General features: G+C 40.9%; 1 protein-coding gene across 1 annotated transcript in view; it reads left to right on the top strand.

Annotated features, from left to right (window-relative positions):
• TEX14 (testis expressed 14, intercellular bridge forming factor) overlaps nucleotides 1–21,532 on the top strand; it is a 318,249-nt gene that overhangs the window by 84,727 nt on the left and 211,990 nt on the right. The gene's annotated exons all lie outside the window — the stretch shown is intronic.

Consider the following 21,532-nt stretch of genomic DNA (forward strand, 5'->3'; position numbering starts at 1 on the left):
ACATTTTCTCCAAACCGGGAGCCAGAATCAGGGTCAACGGCCAATTATCGGACACAGTGCCCATTAATAATGGCATGAGACCGGGGTGTCCCCTCTCCCCTCTCCTTTTCATTTTATCCATGGAACCCTTTCTCCAAGGAGTTCAGGAACACCGGGGCATTAAGGGTTTTGTTGCACAGGGCCGCAAACACAAAGTCTCTGCCTTTGCAGATGACTTGCTCTTCACGATCACAGATCCAATCACATCACTCCCCCATGTAGTCACAGAAATAGACATGTATGCCGAGGTGTCTAACTACAGGGTCAATGTCACTAAAAGCGAGATCCTACCACTCAATATTTCTAGCACCACAAAAGACGCCATAACACAACTGTCCCCCCTCAGCTGGTCACCAGCTGCAGTAAAATATCTAGCGATACATATACCTAAAGTGTTAACGCAGGCATATGACTTGAACTTCCCGCCATTACTGACATCCATTGCCACAGATCTTAAGGCCTGGAACAGGCCGTACTTTGGGTGGCTCTGTAGAATAAACATTCTCAAGATGAATGTGCTTCCCAATTTCTCTACTTACTACAGGCCCTGCCCATCCAGATACCTCCTGTCTTCATAATGCAGGGCAAACGCCTCGCTCTTCCTGTGGGCTAATAAACACCCTAGACTAAAGTATACTTGTCTATCCAGGCAGAAAACACAGGGAGGCCTTTGTCGGCCTGACCTAGAAATTTACCACCAAGCCATCACACTCACCAGAATATATGAATGGGCACAACCTCACAATACCAAACAATGGGTGCAGTTGGAAGCTACTTCACTTACGGCCCCTATTCACACAATACCGTGGCACAAGAAGAGTAAAACTCTTCCTAGCACCGGGCCACGCGCCACATCCCACTTTAACACCGACCTTGCTGCTGTGGTCGAAGATCAGACAGATCCCAAACATAGCACCACATCCCTCTACATTGTTCCCCCTCACACATAAGCTGATATTCCCACCGGGACATAAGCCAGAAGCATTCCAGACACGGGCTACCTATCTCTGGGACCGCTATTGACAGACAAGGGTATAAGACCCTTCAACAAACTCATACCACGGGACCAGCAAACCAAATTGCTTCGGTTCAGTCATAAGCAAATCACTCACTATATCCAAGCTAAACCCATACTCCTAAGTGGCTCTAGCACACCCACCCAATTTGAAACGATATGCTCCGAACATAGTTTAAAAACCAAACATCTATCCACCTTCTACAAACTTATCCAGAGCAGACCAGATAACTGCCTCACAGACTTTACCAAACAGTGGGAGAAAGAACTGGGGATAGCCCTACAGGACAGAGAATGGGCACGTATTTTCCCGAACATCTTCAAATCATCCCTGAGTACTAACACCCACGAGGGGAACTAAAAAAGAATCTCATGGTGGCACTACACACCGACTTTGGTTAACCGATTCTTTCCCAACTCGCCCAACACGTGCTGAAGATGCAAACAAGCAATAGGCACGCCAGGGCAAATCTGGTGGACATGCTCCACTATACAAATGTATTGGGAAAAATTAAATCCCTCATTCACGTGATCACCGGCGTACAGCTCCCACCCACCCCCCCCGAGTCTATGTTGTTCATGCTCTATCCCTTCCCTATGCCCAAACAGACCAGACTGCTGCTAAGCCATCTTCTCACAGCCGCAAAAAGCCTAATCCCCATTAAATGGAAACTACCTACGAACCCCTCCATTAGAGAGTGGATTCAGAAGTTAGACTCCCATCAGGATAATGGAGGGAGCTATCTTACTCCTTCTCACACAGGTATGATGATTACCTGAGCACTTGGAGACCATGGTTGACCTTTTTAACTACTCTCCCTCCACAAGGGGACGACAGTACCATCCTAAATGGGGTCAACTACACGGGACTCCCTAGAACCCCCGATAGTCTACCTACTTGACAAGTCAGTATTGAATGACTACAGCAATCCTGCACACCCACCCCCTCCTCCCCATTAGGGAAGCTCAGTTGCCACCTTTAATTTTATGAGTTCCTGCCATTGCTCTTTCTGTTTGTGTAACCCTAGATGTAATCAATGTTCACTGCTGTCAGCACATAGCACCTTTGAAAAATGTGCAGTTTATCGCATGGTACACTAACACGGTTTGTAATGTCTAAATATTGACCACTGTGGCACGTTCAATCTGTTTGTACAAATTTCTTGCACAATAAAAAAAAAAAAAACAACACCACATAGTGAACACAACAACAATACAAAGTAAAGAAAGTATGTCACAACAACTGTAGCTAGTCCCTAAGTTTCATCTTATTACATCTTATTATTACAGTTTAATAATTCATTTGTTTTACTCTTTTACTGTTAATGTTTATTTTCCATATAAATAAAAGCAATATACCTGTGTAAAAAATAAAACCAAAATAAATAAAGACTGGACATACCCCATTTTGAATACCCTGGGTTGTCTACTTTTTCCAAATGGTATGTCATGGTGGGGTTAATTTTCATTGCTGTGCTGCCATACAGTCTCGAAGACAACATAGCCCATGTGGCAAATAGCAATTAGCAAAAACAGAAATTGGCAAATCTTATGTTTGACCCCGTAACTTTCCAAATCACCATAAAACCTGTACTTGAAGGGTACTGTTGAACTTGTGATACATTACTCTATACAAATATGAGTGTTTTAGAGCAGTAACATGTGTATGTGAAAAATGCAAAAAAGCTAATATAAACGCTAATTTTGGCCAGGGTTTGTGACAAAGTGGCTACTAAAAAAGACTGGACATACCCCATTTTGAATACTGTGGGTTGACTACTTTTACAAATGGTATGCCATGATGGGGTTGATTTTCATTCCTGGGCTACCATACGGTCTCCAAGGCAACATTGATTACAAAATAAATGTAAAAAAAAAAATATATATATTTGTGTAAGGGGCAAATAGCCGTATATGGAGTAAGGGTCCAGCATAAGCGTAGGATAGTATAAAGGGAGCAAGTCGGTTGTGGTGTGCCGAGACCGACGATACGGTAGGCCTGTAAATAAAGAGGGGAAAAATGAATAATCAAAGATTTAATACAGTCAACAAATATATACAAATTAACCAAACATTTCCTTAAATGCATTACAGTATTTAATTCCTGGAAGGATTTTGAAGGTAGGAATCCAGGACCGAAAGTGGACACCATTTGTTGTGGGTAGGATAGTATGTTATCTCTACTGTTGGTGCGTGTTGACTCGTTTCGAAATGTGGTAGAGCCAATAGATAATGATATATGTGTTTACGTAAGTGGGATCGTTGAAGACAATGATCTGTCTGAGTGGTGGTGATGGTAGTGGATTCTCTGGCCTGGGAAAGGCATAGAAGGCAATGCATGGCTGGTAATGGCCGACTTGGTAGTATAATTGAATGGTTGTAGATCTAATAGGTCCGATTAGGATGAAAAGTTGGATGGCTATTGGTAATCTCTGAGAGGAACGTGGGGAAATGGTTTTCTGAGTATATTCTTGTCTGGTATGATAGCATGAAGTTATGGTAGTTTTGGCCATAGGTTATCCTGTGTTGTTGAATGCCTGTAAAATATATAATTAATGGTGTGTGAGATAGTTTTAGTTTAAGGTGGCAAAAAGAAGCAAAACCTAGGAGAAATTTTATCACACAGGTTGAGATATGTCATGTTCCAATGAGATTCTTTAAGCCAGGTGAAAAGCTGTGTTATGCGTTCTACAAGTATGGGACAAAAGTGCTAGGTGGGATAGTGCATGCTATGCTGCATGAGTATGTCTAATCCAGGATTTTGTCTCTGGAATGAAAGAGTGGCTGTGACTGTATGGGCGGCTGTAGGAAGCGTATGATGAACATGCCTGGAATATAAATGAGACAATTGTCAGCAGGGATGTATACCCCCGCCTGGTACATGAAAGTAAAAGAAATGTGATAAGTGGCCAACCAAGTGAGTTCCCCAGAAATATCATGAGCTTATGGATGATGAGTGGCGTTTGTTGATGATATGACATGTGCTTAGTTGTCTGAGTAACAACGGATTGATGACCCTGACCATGATTTACCCCATGCCACAGCAGCTGCTACAATGGGGTAGATCCCCCAAAGGGGCTTAGGTGGTGGACAAATTTCCAAACCTGGATGCCATGGCCAACAGCTCCAAAGCAATCATTCCCGGTAGATCGCTGCCAAACCCGTGGTAGACGCCGCGTCTGACCATCTGGTTGGAGAAGTGTCAGACAATCCTGGAAGGAACATGCTTTTACCATGCCAAGTGGTTAAGAAATCTCCCCCCCCCATGTGCAGTTCTGCTGTTGCTGGGGTGTCTAGGGACATCCTCTGATCGTCATGTTGGAAGTGTGGAAAAAAGGGGAAAGTACTCTGGATGTGAAAGCGTGGTCTTGTAGTATGATTGGCATGGCAGAATTAAGGAACCTGGTAGGGATTGTAGTTCCTTGCAGTTGTAAGTACTAAGCAGGAGGTAGTGATTGATGTAGTTGAGAATGTTCCCTATTTGTCTTGTGGTAACTTGCGTGTATGGATGCCGACTCAAGTCGTATGCCCAGTAATGTGATCGTAGTGTCTGGGCCTTTTGTTTCTTATGGGGTACTGGGACGCCCAAGTGGTCAACCAGACTAAGCTGCCGTGAGGCTTCTAGTGAAAAATATGTTATCTTTGATCAACAACAAGTCTTCTAGATAGTGTATGACTGTAAGGCCTCTGGATATGTTATCATAACCAGCACAGAGTATCTGCGGATATCGATAGTAGACTAATCTATAGCCCAAAAGTTGAGCGGGGAAAGGATTGCCCATTTTATGCCATGTAAGTGCCATTGTGTAGGGTAGATGGTAGCCGTTTACTGCGTTGATGATATGGGTCTTACTTAACCAAGCTTCAACCCATGCTTGAGTGATAGCTGTAAAGGTAGATCAATGGTGATGTATAGTAAGGAAACTCCTCAGAGGGTATGAGGGAGTTGAGACTTGGGGTAGCGGAGGTGTGTGGTGCCAATAAGTCTATGGTTAGTCTTTGTTTAAGGGAAGATTTCCTTGTGACAATACCAATGTGTTTGTGTTTGGTGCCATGCTGTAAATGGTGGAGATTGGAAAACCCAAGTAAAGACCCCTCTGCAAATCTTGGCTATGAGTGTGTTTACAGCCAATGGTTCTGTTGTGCTGACTGTAAGTGAGGGCATGCTATATTCCTTGGAGGTGTATTTATGATACCTGTATGGGGGCCCTTTGAAGCTCCAGAGCTTTAGTAAATCTACTACAAGTCTGGAAGGGTGATGAGTCAGTAGTGTTGAAAATGCATTGGTGTGTACAGATGGTGAGTACGTTATTTGTAAGTTGTATTGGGACACATGGTTTGTCATGTGCCCTGAACCATTTGAACATATATGCAACAGTCTATATGCAATGCAACTACTCATATCAATTGTCTCTGGTAGTTCAGAGGTGCTGGTACCTGAAGCCTGAGAGTGCGCGTCCATTTGTTTGGGACAAAATCCCTTCTGTATGGGTACCTGCACAAATAAATATCTCTACATATTCCAAATGCCAACCCAACCAAAGGATGGTCAGCTCCCGATTTACCTGGAATCCCTGGGTCTGACCATCACAGATACATCATCATACATATATATGCCTTGTTTCCCCAATGTGCTGGGATCATACGTGCAGGGTTAACGTCTTGTGTGTCATAAGAATTGATTGTACCAGGTAACAGAGTTTCGATAGGTGCTGGTTGTACAGTAGCATGAGGACCAGCCTTGTAAGGGCTGTGGTGACCGACTCGAGATTGCCAGTCTGTCATAAACTTTTTGGCTCATGAGTTTGAGTGAGGCTAGCATGGCCTGGGTGTCACCTGAGTTGGTGTAGCTGGGCCTTCCCCTGCTTCCGTGTTGTCCGTTGATGTATGGAGGAGTTTGAATAACTCTGCTTTCCTTGCTGTGGCAGGGTAGGGGATTTGTCACCTCCTTAGGTCGGTGGTAATGTTTGGGATCATCCAGGATCTTATTGCTGCTGGACTAGCAACATCTCCTCTGCTTGAAGGTGTATCAATTCTAGCCAGGGTGCTAGGAAGAGGTGATTCTTCACCATCTTTTTTGAGAAATACTTAAATAACAATAAAGATTGCAATTATTATTTGTACTGGCTTGCTAGGTTAGCCGTAAGGTGAAACGATTAGGCTTGGTGTTTTTTGGTGACTGGTGAGGCCCTGCTAGTTGCCAAGTGGCTTGAGAGGCTCTATCTATGCTTGGCGCGAGGGGATTTTGTGTGGCCAGCGAACGTTGTGGCAGGATGTTGGCCTCTCGGTGACAGTAACCAGAAAATAGGAAGGGGAGTGACAGGTGAGGCCCTCTCTATGATACAATGCAAGGCGGCTAGCTCACGGGTGGCCCGAGGGGTGTATGCCTCAGAGTGTGAGGCGGGGAGTTGGCTTCGCGGGACCACTAACCGAAGCATAATGCAGAGATAAAAGGGGGTAATACCTATTGGGCCCTAGAACCCTAATTGCCAGTACGCTATTACTATTCCAGGGAAGGTAAGAGACGGATAACTACGTGAGCAGGTGTATGTACCTGGTAGTATGGTATTGAACCTGACAATCCGTATAGGTTTTTTATTAGTAACTGTAACCTGAATGGATAAAACCGTATGGCATAAAATATGGCATAGACCAAGCTTATCTTAATACGTACAGTATATGTGAAAAGTAAAGTGCCGTGATGTGTAAATATTAAACATCGTAGCCATACTGGTTAAATATTTATCAATCTTAACCCATTAAGTGCCGTATGTACAAGTGAAAAAGTGGTCTGTCCCCACCTTGTATGTTGTATGTCCCCTTGCTAGGGGAAAGTCTGTTATGAGAGCAGCGTGCTGTGAAAAATATATGTGAACTATATTACCAGTTACGTATATACAGATGCGTCTGCTACTGTGTAATAATATATGTATTTATACCAGATGTTGATATAGTACTTGCTATGTGAATTGTTGTATGTCTTATTAAATGGTAGGGGTCAGTGAACATGGTGTTGCAAAATGCAAGTGCACTGGAGATCTGCCGAGTGCCCTATAGGTGGCAGTGTAGTTGGATACTGATTGGTATGTGAAATGTTGTTTGTCTGTTGACCTATATGTGTCAGTGTTTTGGTGTTTGTAAAACCCCATGAAAATTGTCAATGTACTTGGCAGACCTGTAGGTGGCAGTGTTGATAGAACCACTGTTGGTCTTGATGTGAAATGTAAATTATTGTGAATTAAACCTGAAGTTGAGACCGTGCTGGAGTTTAATTTATGGTTTATGGTTATGTGTAAAACAATCTTATGTGTAATTTACCATATATACTCTAGTATAAGCCGACCCAAATTACATTCTCTGGACTTTCTGCCTGGCTTGTCAGGCAGGTCCTCCAATTGCAATCAATAAGATTACTTAATTACTTAATTACTTAATTATGTAAAAATATTACATAAATATGCACAAAATATAAATATGCACAATTTTAAATATATATATATATATATATATATATACACATATATATATATATATATATATATATATATATATATACATACATATTTATATATTTGAAGTCTACGTGTATATTTATGAAATTATTTATGTAATTACCGTATATACTCGAGTATAAGCCGACCCGAATATAATCCGAGGCCCCTAATTTTACCCCAAAAACTGGGAAAACTTATTGACTCGAGTATAAGACTAGGGTGGGAAATGCAGCAGCTACTGGTAAATTTCTAAATAAAATTAGATCCTAAAAAAATTATATTAATTGAATATTTATTTACAGTGTGTGTATATAATGAATGCAGTGTGTGTATATGAGTGCAGTGTGTGTGTATGAATGCAGTGTGTGTATTAGTGCAGTGTGTGTATTAGTGCAGTGTGTGTATGAATGCAGTGTGTATGAGTGCAGTGTGTGTGTGTGTGTGTTGCAGAGCCTTGGTGGGGGGTGGGCATTTTTATTATTATTTTTTTAATTATTATTTAATTTTTTTTTTTTGTTAAATTATTTTTTATTTTTTTATTATTATTTTTTTAATATTACTTATATTTTTATTAATTTTTTCGTCCCCCCTTCCTGCTTGATACATGGCAGGGAGGGGGGCTCTCACTCCCTGGTGGTCCAGTGGTGTGCACTGTGTAGGAGGGGGCTGGCAGAGCTCTTACTTACCTCTCCTGCAGCTCGTGTCAGCTCCCTTCTCCTCCGCGCCGGTCCGGTCAGCTCCCTCTGCCAGCTCACACTGTAAGTCTCGCGGCCGCACTATGACCCCGCGGCTCTCGCGAGACTTACAGTGGGAGCTGACAGAGGTGCTGACCGGACCAGCGCGGAGGAGAAGGGAGCTGACAGGAGCTGCAGGAGAGGTAAGTAAACTCTCTGCAGCCCCCACAGCCCCCTGTCTGTATTATGGCAGTGACGGCCACTGGAGGTATTCCTATCAATCAATGTAAACACTGTATGTCCCTTTAACTGCAAAACAGCGCTAAAAAGCTGCATCGAGCAGTTAAGACATATGATGCACTGTAATGTATCAATATTGTAGCGTTTGAAGTGTGTTTTGCAGTTAGAGGATAGTTCACTCAGACTGTATAAAATATCATAACATAGACTCAAAAACTTGCCACAAAAAGCATCTAATAGTCTTCTTGAAAATAAAGAGAACGTTAATCCAGAGAAGTTGTAGTCAGCAGTCTAATGATAAGGCAAACAAAAAAACTCACAGGCATTCCAAGTGTAAAGCCGCAGGCAAGTTTATTGGAACACAATGCACCGCAACGTTTCGACCTGACTAGAGGTCTTTGTCAAGCTAACACCACACAGTGAATAAAGTGCTTATATAACAAAAAGTGCGAGAGAGGAAGTCAATCAATAATTCAATTAATTGATTAACAAGAACTGCTAATTAGTGCAAAACAATTCACAAATATTCTAAAATACATATCGAAGTTGTACAGCATCAATATTATAAAGACAATCAAACAGTAATATATTAAGTACATTAAAAATAATAATAAACAAGTATATAGTTACTATGGAACATCTATAATATATATGTAAATATAATCGTATAACATAAGTAATAATCAAATAGTCAGCTTACCTATTTGTGCCAAGTAGAGGAGACAAAGGAAATAAACATACTACTAAAATAAAATTAAATTAAACAAATGAAAGTGCCTATGGTAGCCTCCAAATGCAACTCATTTCCGGATAGGTGGAACGCATATCGGATTGATGGAACTCACACGAACGGCATAGCGAAGCATGCGCAGACATGCGCAAAAGCCACTTAGTGTATCACCTATTCATAACACAAAACTCTAAGCGTTTGTGTGATCAAACACACGAACAGTATGTAAAAGCATGAAGCCAACAGCCCGAATAAACATTGGTATAATAGCTGGTCATAAAAGAAGATGAGTATATTGCACCAATTAAAGACATAGGACCAATACTTACACTAGAAGCAATAAAGAATAACTAAAAAATATTAATTGAAGGCACCAAACAGAGCCTATCAGAAAAAAGAATACTAATAATAAATAATAAAATAAGAGATAAAAATAAAAAAATAATAAAAAATAATTAAAATTATTATAAAATAATAATAACAAATAAATAAAATAAATAAATAAAAAAACACAAAATAATAATAATAAAAAATAAAAATATAATAAATACAAAATAATTTAAAAAAATAATAAATACAAAATAATAAAAAATAAAATATAAAATAAAAAAAAATAATTAAAATAAATAATAAAAGATAAAAAATAATAAAGAAAAAAAGAAAAAGAAAAAAGTCTCCCTTCAAGGCACAGAGAGCCACACTAGATATAAAAATCTAACAAATGTTCATAGCAAAAGATACAAGAGAAACATTTTCTCACAGCACAAAGCACAAAAAACATGTGAAGTATACATGCATGAAATACATATCAATGATCAATATAAAAGATAGATAAAGATACAATACTTCGTGACTACAATAATATAGTGTGAATAACAATTATAACAGTAAAAAACAGTTACTTATTAGAATATAAAGAAGACAAACACATATTGTAATTATAATTACTTAAAGTGCAATTGAGAGAGACTAATGTGTCCAAATCACAGTGGTCCCTTAGAGATCCAAAGTATCATGCCATGTTACAAGAAAAATAGGGCGTCGAAAGAAACCAGCACCAAATATCTACAAGGACTCCTGTAAAATATAGAAAAAGAGATTTAATTAAAATCAATAAAAGCAAGAGAATAAAGCAACCAATCCTTAAATGAGCATTGTGACAGATCCATCTGTATAACCTGAGATTGCTGGTTCCTCTGTTTGCCCCTTTTCGTTTGTTTGCCTGGAGATACCGACTAAAACTACCGAACGGACGGCCACCCAGGAGAGAAGTGTGCTGCTGGTTAACCTCTTGGCCCCAATTAGAACGTTGTGGTTAACCGCAGACACCTCTCCATTCTATCCGTATGCAGGGTGGTCGTCATTCGTATGCCCACCACGAGGCGGCGGCCATTTTAAACACGCTAATGACCAGCGGTGTTTGGCGCGGATTCTATGGAACTATAAACGGACACTTTATCTACCGAACACCGCTGAAACTACCGATCGTCCTTCGTTTTCGTCGAGGCATACGAACACTGGTCCGTTCGGGAGTTTGGATCATACGCATGGACTTAACCCAGATAGCCATCCCATGGAGTCAATCGTATACCGAAAGACATGTGAAAGACTTTGACTCCATCGCGATTGAACAGTGCGCATTGGATCTGAGCGCTATTCGGTAGAAATATACACTCAGATCCAGGCTATCTGGGGATACGTTACACGAAGCCCATGCATTCGGTACTTGTATAATTGTATATTTTTATGTGTTTTTACAGTTGTATATAAAATGCCGATTTGCCTCTATCCCTTGAGATAATTGGATTCCTTCCCAATTATCTCCAGGATAGAGAGGAGGGATTTATTCATGTAAAGGGGAGTGTTTAAACTTGGGCCACTGCGATTGGCTACTGTCCAATATATGTCTCAGTCTTCCATCTGGTCCCCTAGGGGAGTGTCCACCAGGTGGGAGACCTGCATAAATACCGGGCAGGTAACCCTCATTAACCCCTTAAGGACCAAACTTCTGGAATAAAAGGGAATCATGACGTGTCACACACGTCATGTGTCCTTAAGGGGTTAAACAGATTCCTGTTTTACCCTCAAGACGGAGCTTGGTCTCGTGTTTGGAAGGATTTATTTCGCCTGTTTTAGCCGTGGAAGGAGTTCGGCTGATTTTATGTTCGTGAGTTACCGCATTCCCTTACACTCGGTTCGGGAGTTTGGCGGTCGGCCGTGCAGAGCCTGCATCTCTGGAAAGGGGGATTATCGTCTAAACGACGGTTTCATCTATTTAAGCTGTGAGTGTCTTAACAAGCATAGATAAGTCATATTCGTAATTCAAGCCTTTTGGGTGTAATGTATCAAGTTCACGTATCCAATAAGCCTCACGTAGAAGTCTCCTATTCCTATCACCCCTCCTTGGTGATTCCATAATTTGTTCTAAGATCTGGAATCTAAGCTGAGAGACACCATGTCTAGCCTCTAAAATATGTGCAGGAAGGGGCAAGTCAGTCAATCCAGTCCAAATTGTAGATTTATGTTTAGAGAACCTCATTTTAAATTATTTACTGGTTTGCCCCACATATAAAAGGCCACATAGGTCTCATAGGATTTTTTTTTCGTTCTGTAGACTAGTAAGTGTCTTGGAGAGTTCATAGTCCTGTATGGTAAGGCCGGGTTTGTTGGCCATCAGTAGATCTTTTTTAGCATGCATTACATTGAGAGCCAGCTTCCTGCCAAAGAGATTGACGTGTTTGGCCCAATTAAATTTATTACACCTGGGGTTGGTACAAAAGACAATCCTCTGCTCAATAGAGTAATGTGGTGAGTTAGTAGTTAAATTTCAGATAGGTTACCGTATATACTCGAGTATAAGCCGACCCGAATATAAGCCGAGGCCCCTAATTTTACCCCAAAAAACTGGGAAAACTTATTGACTCGAGTATAAGACTAGGGTGGGAAATTCAGCAGCTGCTGGTAAATTTCTAAATAAAATTAGATCCTTAAAAAATTATATTAATTGAATATTTATTTACAGTGTGTGTATATAATGAATGCAGTGTGTGTGTATGAGAATTCAGTGTGTATATGAGTGCAGTGTGTGTATATGAATGCAGTGTGTGTGTATGAGAATGCTGTGTGTGTGAGTGCAGTGTGTGTATGAGAATGCTGTGTATGAATGCAGTGTGTGTGTATATGAATGCAGTGTGTGTGTATGAGTGCAGTGTGTGTGTATGAATGCAGTGAGTGTGTATGAATGCAGTGTGTGTGTATGAGTGCAGTGTGTGTATGAATGCAGTGTGTGTGTATGAATGCAGTGTGTGTGTATGAATGCAGTGTGTTTGTATGAGTGCAGTGTGTGTGTATGAGTGCAGTGTGTGTGTATGAATGCAGTGTGTGTGTATGAATGCAGTGTGTGTGTATGAATGCAGTGTGTGTGTATGAATGCAGTGTGTGTGTATGAGAATGCTGTGTGTGTGTATGAATGCTGTGTGTGTGTATGAATGCAGTGTGTGTGTGTATGAGTGCAGTGTGTGTGTGTGTGTATGAGTGCAGTGTGTGTGTATGAATGCAGTGTGTGTATGTGTGTGTGTAATGCAGAGTGTGATGCAGAGCCTTGGTGGGGGGTGGGCATTTTTATTTTTTTATTATTATTTTAATATTTTTTTTGTTTCATTACATTTTTTTATTATTATTATTTTTTATTTTATTATTATTTTTTATTTTATTATTATTTTTATTTTATTATTTTTATTATTATTAATATATATACATGTTTTTGTCCCCCCTCCCTGCTTGCTAGCTGGCCAGGGAGGGGGGCTCTCCTTCCCTGGTGGTCCAGTGGATGGGCACTGTGTAGGAGGGGGCTGTGGGGGCTGCAGAGAGATGTTACTTACCTTTCCTGCAGCTCCTGTCAGCTCTCTCCTCCTCTGCCGGTCCGTTCAGCACCTCGGTCAGCTCCCAGTGTAAATCTCGCGAGAGCCGCGGCTCTCGCGAGATTTACACTGTGAGCTGACAGAAGAGCTGAACGGACCGGCGGAGGAGGAGAGAGCTGACAGGAGCTGCAGGAAAGGTAAGTAACCTCTCTCTGCAGCCCCCACAGCCCCCAGTCTGTATTATGGCAATGCAAATTGCCATAATACAGACAATTGACTCGAGTATAAGCCGAGTTGGGGTTTTTCAGCACAAAAAATGTGCTGAAAAACTCGGCTTATACTCGAGTATATACGGTAATTATTTTGTTGGTTTCGTCCCTGGGTTTTGTATGCCCATCGATCCCTGTCTCTCAGTCGACCCCGTTGTTGGCGGAGCAGATCTTGTTCTAAAAATGTGTTGGCCGTAATAGTAGAGGGAGTAGAGGGGTTATTGGTATCTACAGGGATCGGTATGTCCAGAAATGAGACTAATTTGTCTGTGTTTTTAAGAATTCTTTTATTGTAATTTGATTGGGAGCTAAGGTCTCGTGTGCGGTCAATACTGGTGTAGATCTACGCCTTGGTCGTTGGGGCTGATCCTGCTCTGACCAGTCATTTTCGCCAGATGAAGAGCCTCTATAATTATTTTGGCGTCTTGGGTATTTGTTGGCTTGTCTGAAAATGTTGCCGTTTTAAAAGTCTTTAAAGTCCCTTTGAAACTTATTGTTTTTAACCTTAAGGTGGTGTCTAAAGTTATTGATGTTTTGTTGTAGTTTATTTTCCATAGGGACATACAGATTATCAGATTTGTAATTCTTGATTAGGGTAATCTCATTTTGCAATTTTTTATTAGTCACATCAAAATTGGTTGATTCCAGTTTTACCAGAAAATCCATTAACTTAAAGGAGCAGATCAGTAGAATAGTGTTCCATTCACTGAGCTGCTCCTCGGTCTGGATTTTATCTGGCAATAAAATGTCTGGACGCAACCCCCTGAGGACCAATTTTTCTTCTAAATATTGTTTTAAGCTGGTGAGTTCCCAGAAACATCTTATTTGCTCTTGGCAAGTTTTCTGGATCCCAAAGAAAGCAGTATTTATGTCATTATTGGTTACATCATTCCAAGCTAATGGTTGAATTGAGAAAAAATTCGTAATTTCATCTTGACCTAGACTAGGGTCATTCGCGTAAAGTGGCACTAAAAGTGTCTAAGAGTACAGTAACTATTAGTGTAGAGTGGTGTATTCTTGTAAATGGAGAAAAGGGCCAGGGTTGTATTAAAACCTAAAGTAATAGTAAATAGAGGGAGGTTGGCCGAGTAGTAAATATCACGAAGTAAGGAGGGAACAGATGAAGGGGATAACCCTATGGTAAATTTAGGCAAAAAAGAAAGAGAAAAGACAGTATCTGTCCCAAATCAATAACGACCCCTTTGGGGTCTGTACCTATTCCCTGTAACCTTTTGTCCACTTAGCTTCCTCTCCTTATTTTGTTATGTGTCATCTCTATACTCCACTGTATATACTCCTATTTCTGCTCCCTGTATATTCTACCACACTAGACCTTCCCCCCTTTCTAGTCAGGTAGCTGCAGTAAGGGTTTGTCTGTTTGTTGTTGTTTTTTGTCAACTATAATAAAGTATCTTCAAGATTTTTATTGTATATAGGTATTTTTTCCACTGCTTTTTTTCATTATTGATTTGGGACAGATACTGTATTTTCTCTCTCTTTTTTGCCTACACTTGGAATAACATTACATATTTATATCTATGTATATATATAAATAAATAACAATAATACAAAATACCAATATATCTATATATATATATATATATATATATATATATATATATATATATATATATATCATATATACTAGAGTACAAGTCGAGTTTTTCGGCACATTTTTTGTGCTGAAAAACCCCAACTCGACTTATACTCGAGTCAATGTCTGTATTATGGCAATTTACATTGCCATAATACAGTCAAGGGGCTGTGTAGGAGGTGGGCTGGCAGGGAGCGTTGACTTACCTCTCCTGCAGCTCCTGTCAGCTCCCTTCTCCTCCGCGCCGGTCCGGTCAGCTCCCCTGTCAGCTCCCAGTGTAATTCTCGAGAGAGCCGCGGGGTCATAGCGCGGCCGCGAGACTTACACTGGGTCTTGCAGAGGGAGCTGACTGGACAGGCGCGGAGGAGGAGGGAGCTGACAGGAGCTGCAGGAGAGGTAAGTAAACACTCTCTGCCAGCCCCCCTCCTACACAGCCCATCCACTGGACCACCAGGGAGTGAGAGCCCCCCTCCCTGGCCAGCTAACAAGCAGGGAGGGGGGGGGGGGCGAAAAAAATATATATATAAATAATATTTTAAAAATAATAGTAAATTAAAAAATAATAATATAACAAAAAAAAATAATAAAAATGTCCACCCCCCCACCAAGGCTCTGCAATACATACACAAACACACACTGCATCACACACACTCACACTGCACTCATACACACACACTGCATTCATACACACACTGCACTCATACACACACACTGCATTCATACACACACTGCACTCATACATACAATGCACTCATACACACACTGCATTCATACACACACACTGCACTCATACATACACACACCGCATTCATTATATACACACACTGTATACTCAATTAATATATTTTTTTTAGGTTCTAATTTTATTTAGAATTTTACCAGTAGCTGCTGCATTTCCCACCCATGTCTTATACTCGAGTCAATAAGTTTTCAAATTTTTTGGGGGTAAAATTAGGGGCCTCGGCTTATATTCGGGTCGGCTTATACTCGAGTATATACGGTAATTACATAAATAATTTCATAAATATACACGTAGACTTCAAATATATAAATATGAATAAATATATATATATATATATATATATATTTAAAATCCATGTGCATATTTATGTACTTTTTTTTACATAATTAAGTAATCTTATTGATTGCAATTTGGAGGACCTGCCTGACAACCCAGGCAGAAAGTCCAGAGAATTTAATTTGCTAGCACTATATTTAACCCTGTAACTTTGCAAGACACCCTAAAACCTGTACATGGGGGGTACTCTTTACTCGGTAGACTTCACTGAACCCAAGTATTAGTGTTTCAAAACAGTAAAACATATCACAGCAATGATATTGTCAGTAAAAGTGACATTTAAAATTTTTTTTTTACACACAAACAGCACTTTCACTGATGATATTATTGTTGTAATACATAGTTACATAGCTGAAAAGAGACTTGCGGCCATCAAGTTCAGCCTTCCTCACATATGTTTTTGCTGTTGATCCAAAAGAAGGTGTTTTGAAACACTAATATTTGTGTTCAGCGAAGACTCCCGAGTATAACAGTACCCCCCATGTACAGGTTGTGTAGTGGTGAAAGTTACAGGGTCTAATGTAAGGCTGTTTTTTCACATAGAAATTTGCCCAATTGGTTATGTTGCCTTTGAGAGCGTATGGTAGCCCAAGAATGAGATTTACCCCCATGATGGCATACCATTTGCAAAAGAAGACAACCCAAGGTATTGCAAATGGGGTATGTTCAGTGTTTTTTAGTAGCCACTCAGTCACAAACACTGACTAAAGTTAGCGTTCATAATAGTTTTTTGCATTTTTAACACACAAATATAAATGCTAACTTTGGCCAATGTTTGTGACTAAGTGGCTACTAAAAAACACTGGACATACCCCATATTGAATACCCTCGGTTGTCTACTTTAAAAAAAAAATATGTACATGTTAGGTGTGATTCAGAGATTTATGACAGTGTTACAGTGTCACTATTGATCAATTTTAAAAGTATATATTTTTTTTTGTCAATTTTTCTTTTATTGAAGCATTTTTGATGGGGTACAGAAGAGAAGGAGGGAAACGGATAGTTTGAATACAGTAGAGGATTAAAACATTATCAGCTTTAAACTATTACATTTCTAGGATAGCGATGCTTAGTTTTTTTATTTTTATCTAGTCTTCAGGGCAAACATAATCTAAGCAAGAATTCTGCCTGTCACGTTAAAGTGTTAAAGAATAGCCGTATACAATACAGTTTCTTAGACATGCAGTAAGTAAATATAGCGCGATTAGCAAGAAGACTGCCTGTCACGTTAAAGTGTCAAAGAATAGCAGTATGCAATACATTTTCTCAGGCATGCTGTAAGTAGATATAGCGCGATTAGCAAGAGGACTGCCTGTCATGTTAGGGTGTCAAAGAATAGCAGTATACAAAACGATTTTTTAGACATGCAGTACATAAATATAGCGCAATTCAAGCTGGTGCCACTCCAATAAACTACCACCGAACAGACTACAGCAGAACACAACCATTGTAACGTTGCAGGCCTCAACACATTGTAGGCGGGTATGTCCTGCGCATGGGCTAAGTGAACTGTAACACGACCAATGTTTAAACGAGTAGGTGCTGGACATGGAGACAATAGTGATATACCTCTATGCACAAATCCCTGTCTGTGTATTGTAATGCTCATATGTTGAACTAGTTATGTGAGCGTGTGCCCTCAAGTGTGTGGGATGAATGTGTCTTGACATTCACCTAATTACCTACATAGCGAGGAATAAGACAAGTTTGATAAAAATCATAATGTCCATAAGCGTGTACAACAGTTCAGTAATGTCCACAGGTCCGCTGTTAGAGTATGTTATGTTAGCGCCCAAAGTATGCATGGCTAGTTGTGCGGCAGTGTCCCAGACCAGCGTTTACATGCGGTCCCCATCCGGTTCTCCATTACCCGATGCCGGTTCTGTGTAGGCGGTGTGTGTCCGTTTCTGGGCTGTTGTGGTTCGCTGCCAGGCATGTGTCCGAGAGGTAGTCCCCCCAGCCCCAGGCTGAAGTGCAGGCCTGCATCTTCTTGCCACAAACTCGGTTGCCTCTGGGGTCCGGGTTTACTCCACTTGTGGGAGAGACGGAAGAGCGGGTCGTCGTCTGTCGCTTACTGCTCTTTTTCTTCCGCCATTGTGGATGATGCTCGTGGGCTCTACGCCCCATGGCCTGCCGCCCGGGTGGGTAGGGTTGCGCACGGATTGGTAAGTAAGATGGTTTTGCACCCGGGGGTAGTCCCCTCTTTCCCCGGCACTCACGGTTCCGTTCGCCGTACATCAGTGGTGGAGGCGTTTTGGGTCGGGCTGCCTGTTGTCTCCCCCCTGGTGAGTCCCAGGAGTGGGACTGTATCACCTCTGGGCGCTTAAGGAGTGCAGTCGGTAGCTTCTTCACCCTCAACACGTGGATGAATGTGTCGTCCGCCATTTTAGTTGGTCTCTTTACGGGCCTGCTGGTTAGTATGCCCGTATCATGCTTGTGCAGTCTGCTTAGCTGTGTGCCTTTGGAGCAAAGTGCGGACCGGGATAACCCCCACCGGTCCGGGGGGGGGGGGGGGCGGAATAATGAGGAGTGCTTGAAAGGGTCGATACCTGGCATTACCATCCAGGAGAGCGGCCGTCTCTCCCTGGCTCCGGCACAGGTAGGCCCCGTAAACGTATTTCTGGTTTCCGGGCGATTTGCGACTTGTTTGTTGCTTCATTCGACGCCCCATGGAAATCATGATTCGCTGGGTGCACTCAGGCTCCAGAACGTGTCCGTTAACGGGGTTTATATCCCCGATTTCGTTGATTTTTGCGGGAGCTGCTTTACAGCACGTCTGGTCGGCTCGGCGGTTAGGCTCCGCCCCCTAAAAGTATATTTTTAAACCGCAATGTCCTACTTGTACTCATAGTCCTATGAGTTGCAAAAAAAACTAAGAACATGTTAAAATTGTGTATATCTAAACCCAGGACAAAACTTTTTTGAAACCCAGGATGAAACTTTTTACCATGTGTTCTTTGGCGGTTGTAGATGCGTAACAGATTTTGAGTGTCAAAGTTAGAAAAGTTGTTTAAAAAAATAAATAAAAAAAATAAACATATTTTATAATTTTTTATAGTAAATTATATGATGTGATGAAAATAATGGTATCTTTAGAAAGATCATTTAATGGGGGGAAAAATGTATATATAATATGTGTTGGTACAGTAAATGTGTAAGACAATAATTAAAACTAAACACAAACACAGCATAAATGTAAAAACAGCCCTGGTCCTTAACGGTAAGAAAATTGAAACAACTGTCTGGTCATTAATGGGTTAAATATGCATAGGGATTTGGGCTAGTGCGCAGCTAACGTTTTTTTTTTTTCCTTTGGTTTCTATGGTAAGTGGTACTCCGTTTATTTTATTCATCAGTCTCCAATGATACTACAATAAATTCAGTTTCTGTTGCGCTATATAAATGGCAATAATAATAAAAATTCTATCTTTTTTCCTTTCATACTACATGAGCACCACATGGATTTAAGGACACTCTAAAGGAGCTGCTTCCCTAAATCTTTTAGCACACAGTACCTTTTCATAGCCTGAAAGAAGAAACCGGTTTGGGAAGTACAAGCTGTCATATTCATATCAGACAAGTGCCAGAAATCCTATTGTTTTATCTATTTGCCTATTTTGAAAGAGCACATGCTTTGTTTTGTTTCAATTTATTTTTGTGTTCTTTTATGGCTGCATTTGTCTTCTTTACATATCTATTTGACCTGTACTCCTTTCTTTTAAATAATAAAATGTTGTGGAAGTTATACATGTCAATGTCTTTGTGCAAAGTCTGGCTTATACTGTTGTACTTGTGACTTTAAAGCAGCACTGTCGTGGCCAAATCCAGTTTTGTTTTTTGTTTTTTAACCCCCCTCCCGACTCCTCTACATCTAATTGCCCCCCTAGTCACCCACAAATGCCCCTAGGCCCTCCATGTTGCCTATTTTTTAATCTTCATTTCGTGCCCGTACCTAGGTCCTGGGCGCCTCCATCTTTGTGTGGGCAGATGAAGTACCTGTGGGACACATCACCTGCCCACAGTAGATAGCGCTGTGAAATTCCCGCGCAAGCCCAGTTAAACACTTGGGCATTCGCTATTGTCCAAAAATCAGACGGGAATTTTTTATATTCATTAATTTGTCAGAAAGACTAATGAATAGAAATTTCGGACGAACAAACAAACACCATTAGTGTTTGTTTGTTCGTTCAGGTTATTACAAGGAGTAAGCTACCTGCGCGCAGGTCCCTCCTTGTAAAATATAAAAACAGAAGCGGCAAGCTATGGGGGTCAAGATGAAATCTCCCGAATGTCTACTAAACAGTGTGCAGCCTGGGTCCCCTTTGGCCCTCACCCATGAGCGGCAGGTGGGGGCCCTAAATTAAAATGGGGGGGGGGGTATTGCCATGAGCAGCGGGTGGGGGCTCTAAAAGACAATGGGGGGTACGACCTATTGGCGGGTGGGGGCCCTAAATGAAAAAGGGGGGAGGACTTATTGTCCTCCCACCCATGAGCGGTCACCTCCACACCCAAATAAAATTAAAGCCCTACCTACTTGTCTCACCCTAAAAATAATGAGGGGGGGGGGAGACAATAAAACTAAATACCTGTAAATAAATAAAAATAACTTACCATTTGATTTTGGCTTTATTCGAAAACCTTATTTTTTCAGCCCTAAAAAAGGCAAAATAAAAATCCATAATACCCGTCGAACCTCAAAAATAAATTAAAAAACCTGACACCAAAAAAAATAATCCATCTTCACCCAGCGAGGGCACCATGCAGACTGAGCTCCGCAGGGAGGGGAAAGGCTTATAAAGCCTTCCCACGCCCTGCAATTTGACTCAGTTTAAGCCAACCAATAAGAGTGCTCTTAATTTGAACCTTGCAAGTTACCAATCAGGTAAGGCTCAAATTTACCTATCAGAGCACTCTTATTGGTTGACTTGCAATCCAACCAATCAGAGTGCTCTGAGTCATTTTACACCATGTGGGAAATTTTTTTGGAATTTGAACAATCTGTTAGGACAAAATGCTGTAGTTTCGCCGGCGTTCTGTCTAAATGACAGGACGTTCGGGAATAGTGAAAGGAGGCATCGCGAGATCACAGAGGAAAGGTGAAAATTGTGGGAAAATTTCTCTGACAACAGGAAATGGAGCACACTTTGCTCCTCTGTCATGGCTGGTCAGGCGTAGGAAATATACGTATGACAAAATAGACCCTACTTTGTCTTATGTTTTAAAGAACACTAGAGCAGACAGGAAGAAATGAAGAACAGATCCTGAGAGAGGAAGTGGTTAGAGAAAGGTAAGTTCGGCATGACAGTGCCGCTTTAATGCTTAGCATTTCCCATCGAACCAAAACAACAAAAGTGTTTAAAACTAAATTAAATCTTAATAACTTTACCTATTATGTAAAGACAGGGATAATTTTAGTATATCTTACATATTTTGCACCAAAGTCATCATATGTCCACACTTTTCTTATGATGAAATTTAAGCTATCTCTGTCTGTTATTACATTTTAAGCTATTTGACTGAGTATAAATTGACAGTAATG

This window comes from Pelobates fuscus, chromosome 1 (genome assembly GCF_036172605.1).
Source record: "Pelobates fuscus isolate aPelFus1 chromosome 1, aPelFus1.pri, whole genome shotgun sequence".
NCBI classification, from domain to species: Eukaryota; Metazoa; Chordata; class Amphibia; order Anura; family Pelobatidae; genus Pelobates; species Pelobates fuscus.